This window comes from Lolium perenne, chromosome 4 (assembly GCF_019359855.2).
Source record: "Lolium perenne isolate Kyuss_39 chromosome 4, Kyuss_2.0, whole genome shotgun sequence".
Classification (NCBI taxonomy): Eukaryota; Viridiplantae; Streptophyta; class Magnoliopsida; order Poales; family Poaceae; genus Lolium; species Lolium perenne.
In genome coordinates, this window is record NC_067247.2 from 185,322,358 (window position 1) to 185,330,753 (window position 8,396).

Sequence of the window (8,396 nt, forward strand, 5' to 3'; positions counted from 1 at the left end):
AATCAAGAAACTCACGAACTTGGCAAGAGCGGTCCTGGAATCTGACAATTTGTCGGGTGCGTTCTGGAGTAGCCCAGAACAGAGAACCATGGTCAAGTGAAAGATTAACAAGGAGATTTGTCCTTGTGTCCACCCGTTGGTCCTCGGCAGCAGTGTCTAGAAAAGAACCTATTTGGTGACAGCACAAGAATTTCAAAGAAGGAAACAGGGAAAACACAGATGAAGTTCTGGTTTACAAAGCATACCTGTCATATCCAAGCTTCCTTCAGTCATTAACTCGAGCATAAAATTCTCTCGGGTGGCAGCCTTTGGCTTCTTCGGCAGCTATGGCCTCTTGAGCCTGCTGCAGTGCAACTTTCTCCTTTTCGGATGATTTTCGAGACTGGTCCATTATTATAAGTGTTTGCTTATTCATATACTGAAGCTGTTGATGAAGTTCCTCCAAGTCCTGTGCTGAACCCTTACTCGAAGAGTCTTCACCAAATTCATTATCAATAGGCGTTTTATTCGAATGGGAGGAAGCAGGAAAAACATCGGAGGGACGAGGAGTTGAAGTGTAGTCATCAAATATCAACTGAAAAACAAAATTTTCGACATCAATCATCAAGCAAAATAGATTTCTATTGATTCTCAGAGTATTTACAAAGCATTACAAAAGGAGGAAACCCTATAGAACTAGTGAGATAAGTGTCGCCAAAGCTACTTTGGCGACATCATCAAAAGGAAAAAGAAAAAATAAGAAAGACAGGGTGGTCTACTTGACCTCTGGCTTCGACGAGCTGGGAGCAAGAGTTGGCTTGCAGCCAAGGAAGGCAAGGATCGGCTTTGAGTTGGGCTTGGCAGCCTTAATCAAAGACTGCCATTTCTTCGTCTCCATCTCCTTTATATCGCCAACTTTAGCCCAGTCGACGTCTTGTTGGCTGTCACCAACCAGAGCAATGGTGCCTTCAACGCCAATCTTCAGGCCTTCTTGGCGAAGTTTAAGCCCAAGATCTCTTGAGAGTTGAAGCACTTGGCGAGAGTTGTGAAAATCTTGGGCTCTTCTTTCTTCGGGAAGAAATAAGGAAAAAGACGCGACAGACCTGCTCTGGCTTCAGCAAGGCCTTCGCGTGCTTCCTCTCCATGAAATTCAAGAAGAGAAAGCTCGTCAAGAAGCTGATCACCTTCAGGACATTCCAAGTCAAAATCTTGATGTGTTTTCCCTACAAAGAAGCAAAAGAAAGCTTGTCAAAGATTGCGCAATGATAAATTTGACAACCCGAAGAAGTAGCAGAGATTCGAGTACTTACTGACAAAACGTCGACTCTGCGACTGCAAACGACTGGGGATTTCTCTTTCATGAACAACTTGCTCGGATATGTTGTCGCTCAAAGCAGTTTCCGCGTCATGAAGTCTTTGTCGAAGATCTTCGACAGCGGCAGCATCTGCTTCAGATTTTTTACGAGCCTTTTCACTTTGCTCCAGTTTACGAGCAAGAGAATCAGCACGCTTGTTGGCCTCTATGAGATTTTCTGACAAAATAGTCGACAACAATCAAAGTCATGATAAGAAATGATGGAGAGGTCACTTACCAGAAGAAGTAGCAAAATAGTACCTTCGGCTTTTTTTAGCATGGTCACGGTACCCGACGAATTGGGTACCGAGACGGATGAATTCCTTCATCAAAGGCTGACAAAGAAAGATAGAGAAAGGAAGCATCAAATAAGGTAAAAAGTTCGACAGCAAAAAGTAAAAGAGAAGCGAAAAACAAAAAAGAGTCGACAGCATTGAAATATTCGGAACAGAAGAGAAGAAGTGAAGAACTTACATCATCCAAGGAAGGAGTCGTGGAGCTACCAAGTAGTAAGGTAGGCTCCTTGGATGGCTCGACCCTTGCCCTCTTTGGCGAAGGGGCACGGGGGCTTGCAGGTGGAGTAGGATGCTCGATGTTTTGCTGAGGAGGTGAAGTTTCATCTCCATCAGGCTGAGCTTCAGAGACAACTAAAATGCGCGACGTACTCGTTCGAGCAGTCGTGTCAATAGGTTGATCTTCATCCTCATCACCGCTACAATAAAAGGCGACAATATAAGAATCAACATAGACAAAAACATCGAGAACAAACAACAAAGAGCAATAGAAAACTTACGAGCTGACAAGGGCATCCTCGTAAGGATTGAAAGTTGTCTTCTTTTCAGAAGGACCAACTTCTTCGGCAGGAGGTGCGCCAGCCTTGGAGGTGCCAGAATCGGCACCTTCGTCGCTTCTCCTCTTTTTCCTTGGAGAAACAGCGGAAGGAAGGGAGCGTGTCGAGGCAGTAGCCTCAGACTCGGCTTCTTTTTCAGAGGAAGCCGCGGATTTTTGAGAACCCGCGACTTCACTCTTAGGGCGAGAAGTACCCTGGTTGTCATCAGTGACAACGGTACATTCTTCGCCTTCTCCACCTTCAGGAAGAGGAGGAAGAGAAGCCAGAACAGGGTGGTTCTGCAAAAAACAAGGAGTGTCGACAAAAATTTATGCAAAAGACGCTAGCAAGATAGTAGTCGACAAATACTAAAAAATCGAGAAGACAATATAGTAGTCAAGAGGAAAAATTACCTCGGGAAGGGCATTGGTGCCACTATATGGCTTAATGCGGCAAGAGGATGGAATAGTATCCTTCTTGCTGAGCGACGAGATTCTTCGGATCAGTTTCTCCAAATCCTTCACAGGAAGGTCTTTGGAGAGCCTGTCGACGTCTTCTTCACCAGCGTACAACCAAAGGGGATTTTTGCGAGCTTGGAGAGGCTGCATTCTAATCCTAAGGAAGTAGGCTGTGATCTGGATACCCGACAGTTCCTTGCCACGGGTGTTCTGGAGCTCATGGATGCGAGTCATCAGCGTCTCTGTCGCCAGTTTCTCTTCTTCGGTGGCTTCAGCGTCCCAGGAACGGCGGCGAAGAATCTTGGCTCCTCCGTCGAAAGGAGCAATATTGTACTCCACTGAGTCGGAGCTTTCTTCGTGCACATAGAGCCATCTCTTGCGCCACCCTTGGACGGAGTCGGGGAACTTGATGTCGAAGTACTCGACATCAAAGCGAACGCAAATGACAACGCCGCCAATGTTGTAGGCGACGTTGTGAGAGCCATTGCGGCGGAGGCAGAAGATACGCTTCCACAGAGCCCAATTAGGTTGGACTACGAGGAAGCATTCACAAAGTGTGATAAAAATCGACACGTGAAGGATGGAGTTGGGCGTCAACTGATGCAGTTGAAGCCCATAGACAAAGAGGAGACCACGAAGAAACTCGTGGATAGGGGGAGAAAGACCGCGGATGAGATGGTCAATAAAACTGACCCGGTATTCGATTGGAGGCGATGGATAGCTTTCTTCCTTGGGGAAGCGCAGGGCGTTCTCCTTCTTCGTGAACCCGAGCTTCTTCAGCAGGTTCATATCTTGATTGGAGATTTTGGATCTCTCCCACTCTAGATCTTCAGCGGCCATCTTGGACTCGGGCGTGATGTGCCTGGTGAGCCGCGCACGCGGTGGCATCAACGAGAGTGGAGGAGAAAAGCGTGAGCGTGGTTGAGCTCAAGAGCTGTGGGGCGCAATGGAGGATTTTGCAGAGGAGAGCAGAGGAGCGGCGCGAGCGAAAGTGTGGAAGGAGGAAGACGACGACCTTAAGTAGAGGTGCGGTGAATCGACGCACCGTTGGATGGAGAAATTGTGAGATAGATGGTGTACACGTGGACAAGGGGTAAAAACGTAATTTCACTACGAAGGGAAGGAACAGGCGCTACAGTGCGTGCGCCAGGAAAAGTGGAGGACGTGTGTCCCCCACTTGCATGACGTGTCAATTTGATGAGAAATTTGGGCCCACAAGGCAGAGAGAGCGCAGTTCTCGCGTTTTCCCGATACAGTGATCGTGGCCATCGTCAGCAATGATGTCACCTTGGCAAGAGAAAATCTCGGCTATGAAGCTTCATAAGAATGGCGACAGCAGAAGATTATTGATTATTCCGAGAGCCTTTGGTCAAATACAAGTTTTTGATCAAATGCTCGGGGGCTACTTTGAAACAATGAAAAACTCAAGAATGACAAAATAGAAATGGCGAGAGCCTATGATCAAATACTAGCATTTTCTCATAGCCTCGGGGGCTACTCCCATCGGGAGCGCTGGTCGCGCACCCGATAGATATGAAAACTTCGAGAAAGAAGGAAAATATAGCAACGTAAGGCGTTGAGCCTACACCCAAGCACAAGTCCTTGGTTGTAGCCTCGGGGGCTACTCCCATCGGGAACGCTGTTCGCGTGCCCGATGAAATTATAAAAAAGAGAGAAAGAATAAGAAAAAGTGAGCATATTTCGAGTTATATAAATAACTCTACATATACTCCCATCGGGAGGGCAATATAAGTCATCCGTTGACCCAATAAAATGTGCTATTCCAACAGCCGAAAAAGCACTCGACAATATATTCTCAGAGCGCCAAAGTTGCGAACAATCTCTGAATGCCGCAAAACTTTGCGAAGGTAAGACCCCAGATCCGTTCTGAGTGGCGTGGCGCCGTCTCTGACGTCGGTTTGCTACTTTTTTCCGTATCAACATATACGAAGAAAAATCCTAACGGACGCGTTAGGTACCCGATAAAATATGACTGCGACTCGACAGAATGGTAAGACCTTAAGCGGCACCTGTCGAAGTTTACACCAGTATCCCGAGATCATGTCCAGGGACGTGATCTTGAAGTAGGTTTTTGCGGATTTCCACTAGAGCAGTTAACTAGTACCTGATCCGTCAGATGAACTAGCCCCAACTACCATTATCCCTGTACAATATATAATTACGTATCCAAGGATATGTGATAAAATTCGGAAAGTTATTGAATGAATATAAAGTTGGAGATTTTCCCTGATTCTGCGATTCAAGAAAAATCTCGGGGGCTACTGACATAGGCATCCCCAATGGGCCTGCCGAAGATGGTACCCGGGGTTTACTGAAGGCCCACGACTCGAATGATAAGAAGAATCGGAAGCCCAAGTAACTATTAAGGAAAGCTAGAGTTGTATTAGGAAATAATACTTGTAATCTTGCGGGATGAGTTGGAAACCCTCCCGGACTCTGTAACTTGTGTATTACGAATCCCTCGGCTCCGCCTCCTATATAAGGGGGAGAGGGACAAAGAAAGCATCGATTCATTGTCTCATAAAACCCTAGTTTTCACATCGTCAAGCACTTTTCGGCTGAAACCTTTGACATCTACTTGCCCTCTACTTCCGACTAAAACTCTAGTCTACAACTTGTAGGCATTGATAAGTTAATCCCTTGTCAAATGGATCCCGAGGAACCATTCACACAAGGTGATGAAAATCGAGATGTGGAGGATGGAGTTGGGGGTCAGCTGATGCAGCCGAATCCCGTAAACAAAGAGAAGTCCAAGAAGAAACTCGTGGATGTGGGTGGAAAGGCCGCGAATGAGGTGATCGATGAAAGTTACCCGGTACCCATCGGAGGACGCGGGAAGCTTTCATCGCCAGGGAAGATCAGTGAGCCTTCCTTCTTGACCAGGCCAAGCTTCTTGAGGGTCTTCTGATCTTGGTTCGAGATTTTGGATCTCTCCCATCTAGAGATCTCCACATTCTCCATCCCTGCGTTGGTGCCTGGAGCGGTGTGCCTAATCAGTTTGGTGCGCAGCGGCATAAAACTGAGCTTTAGTGGAGAAAGGGAGGATTGGAAGCACCAGCACGAGCACGAGGATCTTGGGCACGACAATGGCGGAATGGAGAGAGGAGAGAGAAGAGCGGCGCAGCGAAGGGGGAGAATGAGGACGAAGGGGCAATTTTATAGAGAGGTACCGATCCGTCGCACCGTTGGATGAAAGGAAAATTGTAAGGGTACATTGCCCCTATGTGTGGTTTTGGTAATTAATGACAACCCCTATGGACTAATGTTTTCATTGAGTTTATATGAAGGAATATTCCATAGGTTCTACTTGTATTCCATGTGTTGGATTCAAGTATGGATGCCATGTAAATAAAGATACATTTTGTGTGTTGGCATCAAGATCATTGATTTGAAGACATATATGTGATATGATCAATAAGAAGAAATGAAGATGGAGTTCTTATGTGGAACTCAATATTAGCCATGCTCTATCTTATGAGAGTATGAGAAGATACAAGGTTGAGTTGGGCAAGTTCAAGATGAGCATCTCAAGTGGATCACATGCTTGAAGCCTGCCGTCCATTTGGTGATAATGGACATGTGAAGATGTGCATCAATTGGGATTTCCCATCATAGTGTATGAGGGAGCATTTGTGAGTCTTCACGAAGCAACATTGATCAAGTGAGGAATTCTGGCTTGAGTGAAGCTTGAAGAGTTATCATCAAGATCAAGCGGGATGCGCAAGGCAATGGTATGGCCTTGATAGGTTTTCCTTTTACCGGTCTCAAGGTGGTTGATGAGAGACCGGATTATAGGATAGATAGTCGCACTATTAAGAGGGGCTTTCGGTTGGGTAACTTGATCACATCATCTTAGGGAGCTCAATCCTTTGCATACTTTGCATATCATTATTGCTTCTTGGTGTTTCTCTATGGAGGTTCTTGAGCTTGTTGCTAGCTTTACAACAAGCCCAAGTTCATCGAAAACGGAATCCGCATGCATCTTCTATTGCGTTTTCGAGTTTGGACGTCTTCACCGTTTCATGACGGTGGGAGACTCCCTCTATAAAATCATCTAAATGTTCTGTGAGGAGTCTCCATATTTCCAGTTTTTGTTGGGGTTCTATTCGTCATTATCTTTCCAACAAAATTGGTTTCATGTCAATCGGAGTTCGGGATCATTAGTTATTAAAGAAAAGGAGAAAGCAGAATAAAAAGAAAAAGAAAAAAGAAAAGAAAAAGGGCGGCCGGTCGGCCGACCGGCCTGCCAGCCCACACGCCGGCCCACCCGGTCCAGGCCGGCCCTGGTGCTGACACCGACCGGGCCCCTTACTGAGGCGGCCCCGGTTTTGTCCGGCCCCGAGCCCAGCAGCTGCCGGCCCACCCGGCGCCCGCCCCGGCTGACCGGCCTCCTTGCCGGGCCGGGCCGTCTCCGCCTCCCCGCGTGGCCTGCTGCCCGGCACGTCCTGCTGCCGCCTCCCCCGGCTCGCTCCCGCCCCGCCGGCCTGTGGCCCAGTCTGGCCGGGCTGGTGACCGGCCTGTCCGCTCCAGCCCCGGTCGGCCGGCATGTGGACCGGCTAGGCCGTTTTTCCTGCGCGTCTTTGCTTGACTTTTCCCCCAACGGTTATTTTCCCTCCCATGCTATAAATAGCCCTTCTTCGACCTTGAGCAAGTTAGTTCTTCCTATTCTCTCTCCTCCATTGTTTCCTTTGAAGAATTTGCTCTCTCTCTTGATTCCCCCATGATTCTTGCTCATTCTTCAGGGATCTAAGAGAGGGGATCTAGATCTACAATCCCCACCAATCCATTTCTCCTCTAAGTGAGGGGAACCCTTTGGATCTAGATCTTGGAGTCTTTTGTTGACTTTCCCCATTGTTCTTCCTCTCCAATCTCATCCTAGCATTCGTTGCTTTGGTGGGATTTGAGTGTGAAGGACTTGAACACCTCTAGTTTTCTTGCTTTGCATCATTGCATAGTGTTGAGCTCTCCACCACGATTAGTTCGAGTGAGAGACCGTGAGCTTGTTACTCTTGGAGGGAGACCTCCTAGTTGGCTTGGTTGGTGCCCCGGTGATCTCTTCCTGGAAGATTGTGAAGGGGTCCGGGCTTCTCCTTCGTGGAGCTTGTGAAGTGGTTGTGGAGCTTGCCATCTCCGGAGCGGAGGAAAAGCTAACCATAAGGAAAGGGCCATTATCCTTCGTGGGTGTGGTTCGGAGAATAGGGTGAGCCTTCGTGGCATGGGGAATCCTTCGTGGGACCTCCACTCCTCCAAACGTGACGTACCTTCTTGCAAAGGAATGGAACACGGGAATACATGCTCGTCTCCGCGTGCCTCGGTTATTTCTATACCCGAGCTCTCTTTCCTTGTGATAGCCATCGTGCTTGAAGTACATATATCTTGCTATCACTTGTGCTACATATATCTTGTGCCTATCTTGCTTAGCTCTAGTTGCTATTGTTACACTTAGTTGAGCTTAGCATATTTAGGGTTTGTGCTTGTAACTAAACGTTAGTTTAATTCTGCATTCTTACAAGACAAATCTGTAAGAGTTTTTAATTACCTATTCACCCCCCTCTAGGCGACATCTCGATCTTTCAAAAATGCATCTTACGCCTTACGCGTGTTAATAAGGGTATAGTCGTCTTTTCGGCGAGAAGTTACTGGACAAAAGTTACTGCGCACGTGCCGGTAATTGCGGAGGACGTGTGTCTCCCACTTGCGCAATGTGTCGACCGTGCAGAACTTTGGACCCACACTTCAGCGACGTGACATGAGC